Source organism: Nanorana parkeri, unplaced genomic scaffold (genome assembly GCF_000935625.1).
Source record: "Nanorana parkeri isolate BGI_ZX_2015 unplaced genomic scaffold, ASM93562v1 scaffold11, whole genome shotgun sequence".
NCBI classification, from domain to species: domain Eukaryota; kingdom Metazoa; phylum Chordata; class Amphibia; order Anura; family Dicroglossidae; genus Nanorana; species Nanorana parkeri.
Genome location: NW_017306279.1, coordinates 2,750,126 through 2,766,207, shown reverse-complemented (window position 1 = coordinate 2,766,207; position 16,082 = coordinate 2,750,126). Strand labels below are relative to the sequence as shown.

Below are 16,082 nucleotides of genomic sequence, written 5' to 3'. Positions count from 1 at the left end.
TTATTTGGGAACTTTTTTTTATTTTTTTTTCCTCCCATTCCAGGTCACATTTGCAGATTATAATAACTTCTGCTTCTCGACTCTTGTGATTTGCACAGCGATATCAATTTCTGCTGGTTTTGCATGAGGCTTGGCCTGTCTGCAGCACACCGTGGGCTTATCTTGCAGGGCGGGATATGTTTACCATGGAGGCAAATAAGGAAGTGCCAAGGCAGCAGCTCGGTGCAATGTTTAATGTTAATTACCACTCTTTATAGGTGATTGTGTCTAGGTGTGTAATTGTGATTGTGCACGTGTTTTTTGCGGCCTTTACTTGCCACCTGCTTCCCTTTATCACGGAAGAGGTTTCTATTATTGTTCATGCATCAGCTTCAGTTTGCCAAGTGTGTAGAAAACACACACGTGTACATGTCCCCTAAGGGGCTCCTGCACATGGGTGTACACTATGCTACGTTTAGATCCGTAAATTATATGGATCTGAACACAACAATTTTGTATGCTATGGGTCGATTTACACCGGTCCATTCTGCGTTTAGCTAAAGTAGAAAATATACATTTACAGTGTGTATATTACGCTGTACGCATGACTAAAGGCTGAGGTCATTCTGCACATGCACTGTATGAATGACCCATTCACAGGAGGCGTAAACATTAATAGTGTGTAATCAGTGGCGGCTGTGCCGCTGCCTATGCACTGTTCATATTTATTTATTTTTGTATTATTTATTACAAGTATTTATGTAGCGCCGACAATTTACACAGCGCTTTACATAGTGCACATTCACATCAGTCCCTGCCCTCCAGGAGCTTACAATCTAAGGTTAGATGTTGGCGCTGAGGAGCAGCGGCCATTAGGGTCCAGTTACGCTGTACGCATGTAAATGTTAGAATAATCATTACCTGCGTACAGACTACTTTTTACACAGGATATTGCTGCCTACACACTGTTCATATTTAGATGTCAGTCTTGAGCAGCAGCGGCCAATAGGGTCCAGTTACACAGTACGCATGTAAATGTAAACATAATTGTTACATGCGTACATCGTACAGATTACTTTTACGCAGTACTTTGCTGCCAGCGAGATGCTGCGCTAATCAACGCGGCTGGCTTATTAAGGCCTAATGGTAATGGAGAAAAATAGCAAATCAATGAGTGGCAACGATGCCACTGCCAACACACTGTTCATATATAGATCTCAGCTCTGAGCAGCGGCAGTCAGTGGGTTCCAGTTATGCTGTACGCATGTAAATGTTAGCATAACTATATCTTGCATACAGGGCACATTTTACACAGGGTCTTGCATAAATCAATGCAGCCATATTAATGAGGTAATATTGGTAATGGAGAGGAACAGCAAGTCAGTCAGTGGTGGCAGTGCTGCTTCCCCCATACTGTTCGTATTTTCATGTGGGACCTGGGCGGCGGCGACCAGTAGGGTCCAGTTACGCTGTGTAAACGTTGGCATAACCGGTACATGTATACAGCGTACAAACTACTTTTGTCAACAATTACGATCTTATGGTAATGGAGAGAAATAGCGCCTTTAGCTGCTTCCTGTATAGACGGTTGCTCTGTTGCTTCAGATCTTTCTCTGTGTAACAGGCCGGGTTCTCTCTACTGCCTGAAAGTCTCTGTGCAGGACTGAGAAGTCATTATTTCACCACTGTAGTTGTCATCTTGTATAGCTCAATAACAATGAGATGTATTGAGGCTATATAAACACGCTCACTTTACCTAACCGGTCATAGATATGTCGTCTTTTTCCTCCATATTGATGTAACCATGTGCACGTGTGTTGTTGTTTGTGTGTATTGCAGACACTCCCAGTAGCGCTCTTTATCTGAGGGAAGAGTAAAGGCCACAAGCTGATTAACATATACTGTACTTGTGTCTGGGTAACCATATACTGTAGAGCTGTTTATTCCTCATGATATTGAGGCACTTGCAGAATGGTAGAAGAAGCTTGTGATCTATTAAATGAATGTAAACATCGGGCTCGGGGGCCTCACTGTAGCTCCATACATAGGAGTGTGGTAGATGGACACTGTTTTTAGTGCACACAGGAATGAGAATGTAGACATGGGGCAGGGGCCGCACTGTAGCTCCATACATAGGAGTGTGGTAGATGGACACTGTTTTTAGTGCACGCAGGAATGAGAATGTAGACATGGGGCAGGGGCCGCACTGTAGCTCCACACGTAGGAGTGTGGTAGATGGACACTGTTTTTAGTGCACACAGGACTGAGAATGTAGACATGGGCAGGGGCCCAATTGTAGCTCCACAGGTAGGAGTGTGGTAGGTGGACCCTGTTTTTAGTGCACACAGAAATAAGAATGTAGACATGGGGCAGGGGCCGCACTGTAGCTCCACACATAGGAGTGTGGTAGATGGACCCTATTCTTCGTGCACACGGGAATGGGAAATCAGGGCTACATTCAGATACTTGCCTCTGAAAGTTACGCAGTTGAAAAACTTGGTGATCTCCGCCTGCTAGTTATCCTATGTTATGCTGACTCACTGGTTTTACTACTCTTAGGCTGGATTCACACTGTGTGTGACATAATACTTCTCTTCTGCAATAAAGAGTGGGTCTGCTTGCAATTTTTTTAATTTACAGGTAAAGTTCCACTTTAATGCAAGGCATGTGAAGAAGTAGAATAAGGGTGCCCACACACCTTACGATGATCGTACGATTATCGTAAGGTGTGTGGAAGCCGTGCGACCTCTACTACTGTAAGGTCGCATGACTTTAAACTTACGAACATGTTCGAAAACCAGCCGAGCATCGTACGATGTTCGGCGGGTGTGTAGCATGTTCCTAAGATAAAAGCCGGCCGGGCCGGTGTGCGCAAGCGCACACTGCCCGTTCGGCATTGCGGTCATCGGAAGCCCGCCCCTCAGGGGGGGCGCGGCTTGCGATCATCGCAAGTACGCTATGCCTGTCCAAGATAGGCAGATCGTACGTTTTTTTAAGTACCTTACAACCATCGCAAGACAAAAGTCTTGCGATGGTTGTAAGGTGTGTGCCCAGCATAACACACGTTTTAAAGCACTTTGATACAGCTATCGCACAGTGCACCTAGTGGGCGTTAACTTGCATTGCCATTCATTTGAATAGCACCCTAACACATCTCCTGGGGTTGTGCATTGCAGTACAGTGCAAGGTACCGCAGCATCCTGTGTTCTAGTGCGTGAAAATGATTCTTCCTCCCTTCATTGTGAGTCCGTTAAGCTGTGTACAGATTTTTATTGTGAGAGAAGGTATGAAAGCAAACAGCTACTGCTGTTCTATATAATGATAGCCCCTAATGTTCTCTGAAACCAGTGTTATAGAGGCACCCTGTATTACCGGCCCATGTGCACCTTTGCAATTCGGTGCCTTGCAGTAATGTACGTTCTGTTTTGAACTGTACTCCAGCGCAGTAATGCAAAGCAGTTTCAATGCACAATAACACATTGCAGAGTGTTGTGGGGCACAGAGTTGTAAAAAAATGCTGCGTGCGTGTTTCTGTTGTGGTCTATTGATGTATGTTGACAGCCAATTCAAAATGAACTGGCTGCTTTCACTCAATGTATGTTAACACATTGGGTAGGAAAAGAGACGTGTGACTGATCCTTAAAGTGATATTAAACCTTCATTTTTATCTTTTTTTTTTTTTATAATTTTTTTTTTAATTATTATTATGAGGGCCAGACTTGCTTGAATTTGACATTTTGTTTCTGCTTTACATTTAATTTTCCTCCTTTTGTAGCCCCTCCTCCCTGTTTGCGGGTGTCTACATCAGCAAGCTGGCTGTTGAGGAGACACCCGTGCGCATTCTTGCAGCTAGCTGTGTGCGTCCATAGATGGGCGGGGGGGCAGAAGAGACCCAGAAAGGCACTGGGCGATTTTTACATTCATGCAGAGAATGAAACATCAGTTTAAAGCTTTAAGAACACCCAACTGTTTATAGTTTCCCTGAGGTCTGTAAGGGAGAATGCTGAGTATTCACCAAGAGAAATGGTGTTGTTGGGTTACCAAAGATTTTCCATTCTACTGGAACAGTATCCAGACTCGTTGATGGATGGAATAGTCATGTGATGTCCATGCTAGAGCTGCAGCTAACGATTATTTTCAAAATCGATTAGTTGGCCGATTATTAAGTTCGATTAGTCGGTTAATCGGATAGAAAATAAAATACATTTTTAAAAATGGCTCCGGTGATGGGACTACTAGTTTGTATTGAGATTGCAGTCTATCACAGGAGCAAGCTTGGAGCGGTGGAAGTAAAAAAGAAAAAAAGAAAGTGTGGTGTGCAATATAGTGAAATGAAAAGTGTAAAATTATATAGCAATGAATGCAGAATTGCACCGGCTATAGAGGACTACAAAACCCAGCAATAGTACATTATACAGCGCAATGCAGAATACCGCCAGCTATAGAGGAATACAACAAATTCCAGCAATAGTACATTATAGCTGGTGGTATTCTGCATTGCGCTGTATAATGTACTATTGCTGGGTGTTGTAGTCCTCTAAAGCTGGTGGTATTCTGCATTGCGCTCTATAATGTACTATTGTTGGGTTTTGTAGTCCTCTATACAGAGCAATGCAGAATACCACCAGCTATATAGGAATACAACAAATCCCAGCAATACATTATACATACAGTGTATAATGTATTGCTGGGATTTGTAGCACTCTATAGCTGATGGCACATTGGTCTGTATAATATACAGCACAATGTACCATCAACTATAGAGGAATACAAATCGCACTATCCAAGCCACAGATTATAGAGCACCATGTGGGGAAAGTGCAGGCTTACCTGAGCGGTCTTCCAGCAACCTGTTTCTGAGATGGGGCCTGTCTATCGGCAGCTGTCATCCGCCCACACCTGCTCCTCCTTATTTCTTCTCCCTGCGTCCCTGTGCCAACAGTGGATTTGGGCGGGCAGTGAGCGTGAGGCAGGGAGGAGGTGTGGCGTGTGGAGCATGGATGCGGGCGGGTCTGAGGTGTGGCGCCCAGCGTGTGTGGAGCCGTGAACAGGGGCAACCAATCGGAAGCCGATTAATCGATGATTGAAATAGTTGACAACTTTTTCAATAATCGATTATGTCGATTAGTTGTTGCAGCCCTAGTCCATGCAAGGACTGGTTACCAGCAATTAGGTCTACAATAGCCAGTGATTGACTTGTGAGCATTTTAGAGCAGCGCTTCTCAAAACTGTCCTCTGGCCCCTTGTTTTACAGGTAACTTCCAACCAGCTATATTATGCTAAATATACATACCATCAATAATTTTGATGGCACCCATAAATATAGCCGGAGAAATGAATTGCCAGTTAAATCTGATACTTCTATAGCACTATGCTGTTCAGGTACACTTATTATAAATGTCATAGTAAGAGTAAAATGTTGATGTAGGCTAAGTATAAGAAGGCCGTCCTGAACAACCTAATATGCGGAGTATATGATGTAGCAATGATACTGTTTGAGGCGTGCTGATCGATGGTCTGAGGCGTGTACAAGTTTGTGGTAAAAGGCCTGTGACCCCTTCCAAGGAGGTTCCAAAATACTGTACTATAAAAGTGGGTGGGGAGGGAGCATGCTGATCAATGAACTATTCAATATATTGCGGCAGGCACCATGTTTATGAGGAGTCAGAGAGTGCAAATCATGAAATCGGGTACAGAGAAAGGAATGCCACTTCGAAATAAGAACAGCTCCATTACATCTTTACTAGTTCGCTGTTGAAATTGCTGGGTAACAAGTGACCTCATTATCAAATCTACATTTAGACCCCATTCACACTGAGTAACATCCAAAAAAGCGCTTTTTTCAGAGCGATTTTGAGCTGAGCGACATTAAGCTACAGTGCACATTTTGTCGCGCTAAGTAGCGCGACTTTTTGCAGGGACTTCATAGCTGCTACATTGGGCTGTAACCAGTCAAAAGCGGTCTTGAGGTGACCTCATTCCTTCCTTCTTAGGCCCCGTTCACATTGAGTAAATGTTTTAATAAAATGCCTATTGGTAGGCTTTTTATGACAGAAGACCGTGTGTAAGTCTCTACTGCCATAAAAGCTGCTTTCTACCATTTGGCTTTTTTTTCCCCTGCATGCATGTGTATCTCACTCACTGCACACACCCAGCATGCTGAGATGAAGTACTGTATTTTGCGGTCTATAGGACGCAGGGCTTCTGTGACAAATTCTGTGACAGAAAATCTGTCACAGAAGCTGCAGTTAGTGACCGCTGAGACAGGTGGCGATGTCTCGTCTCAGTAATCGCACAGAGCAGACGAAGAACGACGTTCTTCGTCTGCTCAAGGGGCTCTATGGTGAGCTCCTATGGGGGACCGTAGAGGAGCGGGAGACCCCGAAAACCATGGGGGGGCGGACACTATCGCCGCCGCTGCTTGATTTACTACAAGGGATCTAATTAGATCCCTTGTATTAAACGAGCAGCGGCTCCCACTGTACATTCAGCTCTGCTTGTCAGGAGCAGGGCTGAATGTGCAAAAAGAAACTACACGCCCGGCGCCAGAAACTGCATGTCCCGGGCGTCGGGCGATAGGTATTCGCTCCATAAGACGCAGGCACGTTTTTCCCCTCCTTTTGGGGGAAAAAAGTGCGTCTTATGGAGCAAGAAATACGGTAACTCGCATGTGCAGGAATTACATTATGCCGGCCAATTAGTAGGCCGAAGATGCCGAACCAGGAAAAAAAACAAACTGGAGAGGAAGGATTGCGGCGCTGAAGGGCATAAGTTTGGCAGGTGAGTCTGCTGTAATGTGCTAATATGCTGTGCATACTAACACATAATGGCTTCTAGCCCTTATATTTATTTTTTTTTGCTACCACTTTAAATTATTATTATTTTTTTTAAATAAAGATTTTATAGAAATGGCTCTCGTAAGATAGAAAATGTCACTCATAAGTGAAAACTTCCAAAAATTATAATAGTTATCAAGCTTCAATGCGTAATCCGAAAACCACTTCACTTTTTGATCACGGGAAAGTGATTTAATTTCTCATTGTTACAAAGTTGGCCATCATTGCCTTGCAGTTACAGCAGGTTCCACGGTGGTGTGTCTGGCATTGTTCTAAACTACAGATCTCATCTGGCATTTGCATTGTAGGTCACCGTACATTCTACTGACCTTTTTACATCTGTGCATTTTCAGCCCACCATTCTGGGAGGTGTGAACAGCTGGTGTATTGATGAAATTTGCGTGAAACTGGAGACCGGACTACTTGGCAGGGGGAAGCGGGTCTAGCAGGTTGTGCCGCTGGCTTGTACTTTCTAGGCAACTACAAAAAGTAATTAGCGGGTGCAACCCGCCAGTGACTTTTCTGGCAATTATTCAAGTGAAATATCATTTTTGCTAACCACAAACGAATGTGTTGATAGACATTTACTCATTTCTTTGTACCATATATAAGCAGACCAGTGGCCTGGCACGTCTAACCAGTGCTAACTGTGGGAAGATTAAATCAGTTGGGCAGTAGAACACCACGTACATTAATTCATGAAAGGCTCTGCCCTAGTTTATTTTCTTATCCACATGGTAAACACCTTCACTTGTCATGAGATACTTTCTCACATTGTGTGTAGTCTTTGTGTGTGTTTGTGTGTGTGTGTATAAGAATAACAATATTAATATAATAATAAGCTATATAATATATATTTACACACCCACGTCATTGTGTCAAAGCAGTGACTTATCCCTTGTTGCATTGAGGTTTCAGTCGGAACAGAGCCAGCTTGAAGGCAGGGCAGCTGCCAGGTGGAAGGAAGGACAGTGAGTCAGATGCTCCCCCATAATGGAAAGTACTGGGTATTTCTCTTCACTCCTTCTTCTCTTTCGCAGGAAAGGGAAGGTCGTCTGCTGTGGGAAGGGGAAGTTCCGTGAACCTGTTTCTTTTCCTTGCATGAGGAAAGCACGTTGTCACTTCAAAGTGTGTTTCCACCTCTGCAGTCAGATAAGAGAAAACCTCATTACACTTATATGCTCCATTCACACAGCATACCTAAAAATAACTTGTTTACAATCTTTCTTACCTTTTTTAGATGTTGGAGGCCTTTGTGCAGTATGCAGGCCATTTTAAACAGTTTGAGGGCCCGTTCAAACCAGCCAGTGCATTCATCTCACAGTCCTGTGGCAGAACAACACTGGACTGCTGACTCAAACCCTTCACGTGTTTCGGGATAGAAGGGGCTGTGGCATTAATTTCAATGGCACCGCAGGATTGCCCGCACCGGAACATGTGGTACCGCAATGCCCTGCATTTCAGTGTGGTGCGAGTGCAAAAAATCATGCAAGCACTTTTTTTCCAGTCATGCTGCACTGGAACACAGGGCATTGCAGTACCATGCGTTCCAGTGTGGGAGATCACATTGCGGGCAGGAAGTGTGTCTATGGTGCTATTGAATGCAGGGAGGGGTTGATTATGCAGGGAGGGGTTGATTATGCAGGGAGGGGTTGATTTTGTCTATGGTGCTATTGAATGCAGGGAGGGGTTGATTATGCAGGGAGGGGTTGATTATGCAGGGAGGGGTTGATTATGCAGGGAGGGGTTGATTATGCAGGGAGGGGTTGATTATGTAGTCCAGTGTGTTCTTGTCACGGGACTGTCAGATGCACCAGATGGTGTAAACAGCCCTGAAAGGGAGCCTGCCCCTATAAAAAGACTAGGGACGCACTGAGGGGAATTTAAAAAAACTGGAGCAGACAAAAGCTGGAGCAGTTGCCCATGGCAATCAATCAGCTTCTCAGTATGTTACTCTTTGAAAATGAAAGATGGAAGATGATTGGTTGCTCTGGACAACTGCTCCAGATTCTGTCTAATTCAGTTTTTGATAAATTCCCCTCGCTGAGTTTCCTCTCATTTACATACAATACTTCTAGAGTTTTAACCCTTTGTTAGCACAGACAGTGTTCAGATCTAGTTTACAACTAATGAAGAGATCTGGATGCACAGTATAGGCAAGACTAATTATGATAATCATTAACCCCATTCCGTTCCCCCTTAAAGGAGAACTATGAAGTGAGTTCTAGCCGACCTGTGACAATGAAACTGTCACAGGTCGGCTCAGTAGATCGGGAGGTGAGCGAACACATACCGGCGTTCGCTCGCCTCTCGATCCTGTCCTGGCTCTCTGCCGTGACAGGGGAGGGGCTAGATTCCCCCCGCTCCGATCCGCCAGCGCTCTCTGGCGGAAAGGTCGGGGGAGGGGGCCGGTACAGCTTGCTCTGCCTCTAGATAGGCAGAGCCAGCTGTCAATCCCGCAGCTGGGCGGATCCAGACATAATTGTCGCAATCCGCTTCAGGTGAGGCGTCTTGGTATACCGCGAACTACAGCTCGCGGTATACTGAGCCTAGGGTGACGGGAGGATGCTAGTTTGTGTCCTCCCGTTACCCTAAGGAGAACTATGGGGAAAAGATTTAACCCCATAGTTCTTTAACAAGCAGCAAGGTAGGATTTGTAAGGAAGAAAAAGCACTTAGTGATGCTTAGAGAATGTGAACATGCCGCAGATATAAAGTAGGTGCTAGACCAATTTTGTTGCAAAAGTAGAAATGCACTTTAAAGTCCAATTTGAGAATTGATCTAAAGCCACCGAGCCCGTGGAGTGAAGGGAAAAAAATAGAACAGTGTATGGCCAACTCTAATACCCATGGGCACAGGTATGCTGCTTATGACAGCACTGCACAGCTGGTTAGCTTAGTGCATGCACATTTCATTACTTAGATACTTAGCCAGTTGTTTTTTTTTTTTGTTTTTTTTTCCTTTTTAAGAGTAGGTACAGAAGGCATAAGAGCAGCATTATTGGGATGTTCAATGCACATGCCAAACTAGAACTGCACTGTACGTGTTGAAGATATCTTGTGCTTGATCATCTTAATGGGTTCAGAGATTTCAAGAGATCAGGGGTAGGCAACCTTGGCACTCAAGCTGTGGTGAAACTACAAGTCCCATGAGGCTTTGCAAGACTGACAGTCACAGGCATGACTCCTAGAGGCAGATGCATGATGGTATTTGCTGTTTCACCAGGCTGGAGTGCCCAAGTTGCCTACCCCTGCAATAGATGATGCGCATTAACACTCATCTGGGCCCATGATTCAAGCATACTGTAACGCTTTATCACTGCTCTTGTTCATTCGCTTTAGTAAATTGGGCCCAATATAATTGTTTTGTTCTGGGTTCTTTGGCCTTTAAAAAACTAATGTATTTAATTCCATTTGTGCACATTTGCTGGCACTTTAGTTGATGGCACTTTTTCCTCAGAAAGGCCCAGCATCTAAATCTGGAAAGAACTGCCGGCTATGATCATAAGACTTCATTAGCAGTGTGTTTGGTAATAATGAATGGTGTCTCCTCGGGCCTCTTCTCTGGGGAATGAGCGAGTCTCTCATCTAGGGCTTGGAATTGATGTTTACAGCAGGGTGCTCGCACAACAAGGGATCATCTGCTGAGTTCACACACCAATATTTACCTGTAATAATTTTGTAATGGTATAATAATTGCAGACAGTTCTTCGTATAATCCAGTTTTTTTAAAAGCATTGCGTCAGTGCAAATGCCCTGTAAGACCTCCAAGCAAACCTTCCCTGTATTCTTAGTGTTTCCTCGCTGATGGCTCATTGCAGTGACGTGCCAGACTAGCCTTGTTTGACCCCGGGGAGGTGACTAATAGTTGTGGGGCCCCTCCTTGGAAACCGGCTTGTTTCTAATTCACTTGTCATACCAGGTTTTTCCTGATTTTACATTGCTTGTATTTTTTCTGTGCCAGGTTTTTTTTTGTTTTAGAAATGCTGTTTCTACATATACATGAAAAAGACAACTTGATCAATATGCATTAATATTATAAAACCTACAACACTATGATTTGTACATAGGGGGCAGTCATATTTGCTGGGTGCATGGTTAGGCATTGCTTTTATTTTTGTATTTCTACACAATAGTTCTCCCTACTGCTCCTCAAAATGCAAGTCTAGGCGTTGGCTAATAACTTAGTTCAATGTCTGTTAAAGTGAACATTTACCCATATATTTAAAATAACAACAAACACACCTTTAGAAATGTTTAGTAATGACAATCTACAAACACACCTTTCTAGATAATTGCCGGCTCTGTATTCTTTGTATACCTTATTTCTGTTTTCCTTCCCCAGTTTTCTGACAGTGGTCATGTTAACTAAGGGCAGATTACTAGCTCTCCATTTACTTCCTAGAATTCTGGCACATGTGACTAGGACATGTGACCATGCACATCATCTCAGGGGAGGAAAATGCCTTTCCCTGAGATCTCATTAGATTACAGATGAGATTTCCCAGCAATGCTCTGCTGATGTAACCTTCCCAAGATGCAACACTTTGGCACTTACATAATTTGTGCCAGAACTGGGCCAGGAAGTAGATGAACTCTCTTTATAAGAAAATAAAAAACAAGTTTGTTTAACTAATGAATGTAAGACGATTTTAAATCCACATGCAGAGCTGAATGCTGGTGTGATTTTTAGTTAGTAAAAGGGGGTAAAGGTCTCGTATATAAACCCAAAAACTGAACTTTAATACAATCTTGTGAAAATGTACTTGACTATTTCAACATATTTGAACAGGCACACATCAGATCCTTATTTAAAACAGGGGTGGGCAGTTAATTTTCTCAAGGGGCCACATGAAAAACTGTGACTGTTATGGAGGGCCAAACCAATAGGCTGAACTTAAAGTAGTATTAAGGTCTGGGCGTTTTTTTACCTTAATGCATTCTCTGCATTAGGCTAAAAACGGCCCAGCATCTTTCTCCCCCCAGTCCCCCTCACACTTACCTGTCAACTACGCTCGTCCCCGCCGCCGGTCCCGAAGCGATCCTCCGTTCCCCGAACTTCCTGATTGCGCGGGAAGGATACCAATGGCAGAGGATCCGTAGGCTCCTTCTGCCATCAATCAAAGAGAGAAGCGGCGTGGCCTGCCCCAGGGCTGTTTGTGTCTATGGACGCACAGAGCCACTGCGGGCACGGGTGCCTCCATTAGCCGATGGGGGCACCCGGGCGGGGGAGATTGCTGCGGATACTCACTAGAAAACGAGGAATTAAAAACTTTTAAAGAAAAACGGCAACAGCCTCAAGCAAAGGTGGGTCTCCTTGTAGGAAATATCTAAAAAAAAAAGAGGCTTTAATATCACTTTAATTCTGTTCTATATTAGTTTAATCACATTATAAAAAGCAGTAAATTATATGGTTTTGATGATGTCCCCACTAGCGTGCCCCCTTACATTGTTTGTCCCCTTTTATATTATTGTTCCAGCTTACCTTAGCTTACTACTTTTTATTAGTAAGCCAGCGGCAGAAGTCGTGATGTGGAACAGGCTGTCGGAGAGTATGGAAGAAGATACTTTTCTGTCCTCCTGTAATGTTCGGATTGGGGGACACATTTGACTTTGCTGGTGGCTACGACTGCTGGCAGTCCTAACAAGCAATGAGTGCCGAGGAGCTGGACACCTGTCGTCATTGGTTGCTAGGACACCATCACTCCTAGCAACAGCTGACTGAAGAGGAAGGGGGGGGGGGGCCTGGCCTGCGCTGGGCTATAACGTGAGCACAGGTCAGTGATCGTGGTCTAAACAGAACTGCCTGTCCAGATTGTGGGCCAGACAGGTACAGTCAAATGGCCAGATGTGACTCGGGGGGCCATAAAATGCCCAGGTTTGATTTTAAATGGTGCCTCAGAAGTTGGTATTGCCCCCTTTTAGCCCAAATTACTTCTTGTAGGAGTTCTGTGTAACTGCCCACCGGTTTCTGACATTGACTTGGTGCACAATTCCTTCCTTTGCAAGATGTTTGTGGATGTCCTTGCATAAACAGCCCATTTCAAATCCCTTTACAACATTTCAAAGGCATTGATGTAAAGCTTTGCAATCCTCCATTTCATCTCTTTGAGCCATTCCTTGGTCAAAACAAGCTAAAGCCTGTGTGAACAAGGCCTAAGAGACCTGCAACTGAAGATTCTAAAGCAGGGGTAGGCATACTCTAGCCCTCCAGCTGTGGTGAACTACAAATACCATCATGCATCTATCTGTGATTTATGCCTGTGACTGTCAGTCTTGCAATGCCTAACAGGATTTGTAGTTGCACCTTAGCTGGTGGGCCGGAGTTTGCATACCACTGTTTTAAAGCATCCAACACACTTCTGGGTGTGTCAGACGGCAAAATCCGGCCATGTGCTTGGTTCCTTTTTATCGGCTCTTAAGTCACTTCGGTGTCCTTTTACGTGTATAGTGGCTGGTGGGAGAAACCACAGCAGACAGCTGAAAACTAGGTATCTAGCACATCTGAAAGTATATTGGATACTGTAGACTCTTCAGCCATGTAGCTCTTAAAGTGACATTAAAGGATTAAATGCCCCCCCCCCCCAATGTTAGTGTAAGGACTTACCTTAAATGATGCCTCTTGATCCGACCATCATCTTTACTGTAGTTTTCACCTGTCCCTCCAGCGCTGACTCCTCTGTGTTAGCTGGCACTTCCTGTCCCACGCAGTCTGTGCGGGTGTACGCTGCTCCATAGACTTACCTTTTTGTCTCTCCCTTATCTCCCTGCCGAAGATCTGAATTGCGCATTCGCGCCCGCCCCAGGATGCTTTGCAGGCCGGACGAGACTCTTCAGATGTTTGGACCGGAGCGCATGGCGAAGACGCAGGTAAGTTTTTTTTTTTTTTTAACCTGTTTTTAAAAAAAAAAACAATTGTTTAATGTTTTTGCATATATCTACTGCTTGCTAGCATTAGATATATGCAGAAAAAGCTGTGGGTTTAATAAGGCCTTTTTTACACATTTTTTATTTTTTTTAAATAATTGTATTTTGTTCTATTTTTTTTTTAATTTTTTTAAACATTTTTTTATTTTTTCATAATTTTGTATTTTTTTTACTGTTGGGGGGGTAGCACTTTTGTAGCTCCGTACGACGTACGTCCTTGGCAGCGAAAGGGTTAAAGAAAGCAAAGTTGGGACTCGCTGCCTGCCAGAGAGGTAAGTATTAAGAGATATTTTGCAGGGGCTGTTGTTTATGGAAATGTTTAACGTGTTTCAGAATAATTTAGAGCAGCATAAGGATCATTGTACCGTAGTCGGAAGAATGAAGAAAGCTGGAGTTAGAATATTAAGTTGTTTCTACTTAACCTCAAGTTTCACTGATATCTTGGTCAATTATTAGCTTAGTGTTTATCAGTAATCACATGAGCTTAGAACAAAAGTGAATAAAAAATTAGAAGACCATCAGACAGTCACAGTTGACAGCAGAATTCATGAAAAATAAGCAATTGGGAAAATGTCAGGAGCATGGCTGCTATGTCTTCCCATCTTTATAGCCTCAACAGGATTTCTTATTGGACTTCATTTCTGTTTATGACAGAAGCTGGCCCAAAGGCGAAGTCGTTTTATTGTGTTTGTACCACTAGCCATCCTGTATGGCTAACTGGGAAAGTCTTACGCCTGTGACACACTGCATGCGAAGCCGTGCAAAGCAAAAATGTGAGGCACGGACGTTCGCATGCAGTGTGTGCGCTGAGCACGGCCAGATGAAAGACTGCATCTTCAGCCAATCGGCTCGTGCGTAACAACTGAATGGGCTTCACATTCTGTTGCGCAGGTTTATACTTGTGAGCCGATTGGCTGAAGATGACATTTTTCATGTTGGCTTGCTCAGCTATGCGAGCTCTCGCAAGCTGGTGCGCCGAAGTGAAAATGACATGACACACTGCACACGAAGGTCCACGCAACACCGCTCCACGCTGCTTCACATGCAGTGTGTCACAGGCTTTACCATATCATACCAGCAATGAGTCACAGGCTGACATCTGTCCAAGTAGCTAACTTAAAAAATACAGTATTCCAATAATTGTGTGGTTAATACATATAATGATTGTATTCCGTGTATTTTTTAATTTACATGCATTTATTTTTTCTATTTTCTTCACATTTACATGCAAACTAAGCTGTCCAGCAAAATATACAGTGGTTGGGGAACACTATAGGGGGCATTGTTTCTTTCTCCAACAACTCTTGCTAGTACCTTACAGCTCTGAGCATGCACATGGTCCCTTGGGGGACTCAGTGACAATTTTTATGTTTTGATGATGACTTTTCTTTAGGGCCTTTTATTTAAATCCATCTATACCAGTCTTTTGCATTAAGATCACAGTTCCCACCCATCATCTTAATTTTGTAATTTGGCAGCAGGTAATGACTAGTACTGGTGAAAGGTATGACTAAAGTCACCATGACTTGGTTTTGTCTTTCTGTCTAACTTTTTTTTATGTAGAACTTTGTGTAGCACTGCTTTTTTTTTTTTCATCCAGCTGAGGAGACACTTGTGCATGCTCGCTCCCGGATGTGCCCGGACATAGTGTGCAGCAAACCACGTCCCTCATCTTCTCCCAACAGATTGGCTGAATGGCCAATTGCTCTTCTGCCCTCAGTTCCCCCGCGCAACGGGGAAAGTTCAGGGACTGACAACGACTTCGCAGACCTCACGGAGGTGACAAGCGAATGGAGGTAAGTGGGGGTTCAGGGCAACTTGGAATAGTGATGGTTATTTTTTACTTAAATGCAGAAAATGCATTGGGGTAAAAAATGCACAGCATTTAGTACCACTTTAAAACAGAAGTAAAGTGTAACAAAAAATGGACTCTGGAGCTTTTAGTGATAATTTTCTAGTATGCACACATTATGGCAGACTTACCTGCCTAACCGATCCCCTCCAGCGCTTCACTTCTCCCTCGCCGGCGCTTCCATCTTTGTCCTGGTCTTTTTCCTGGTTTCGAGTCCTCAGCCGCTTGATTGGCTTGGCACTGATGATGTAATTTCCGAGCATGCACGTGCAAGCTAAGTTATGTCAGCATGCCAGGTTTGTGCATAGAGCTGCGTATGCGTGGCTAAGTGCTGAAGAAAAAAAATTGCAGACTGGCAGGAAGAAGCTTTTAGGGCTCCATCTTCGGAGAATAATTATTTTCTTCATCTGGAGCAAAAACGCATACACATTAATTCCAATTGTGAAAATGAGGCTAGTCCACACCATTGCGTTCAGGTCCAGAGCTTTT

General features: G+C 43.9%; 1 protein-coding gene across 2 annotated transcripts in view; it reads left to right on the top strand.

The window, feature by feature from the left end:
* The window catches only part of B3GNT2 (UDP-GlcNAc:betaGal beta-1,3-N-acetylglucosaminyltransferase 2), a 35,344-nt gene that overhangs the window by 1,920 nt on the left and 17,342 nt on the right, over positions 1-16,082 (top strand). The window contains exons 2-3 of one of the 2 annotated variants that reach the window (XM_018555605.1): positions 8,655-8,661; positions 11,607-11,616. The exons of the other annotated variant lie outside the window; for it this stretch is intronic. The gene's annotated coding sequence lies outside the window, so the exon portion shown is untranslated. The remainder of the gene's footprint in view (positions 1-8,654; positions 8,662-11,606; positions 11,617-16,082) is intronic. 2 annotated transcript variants of the gene reach the window in all.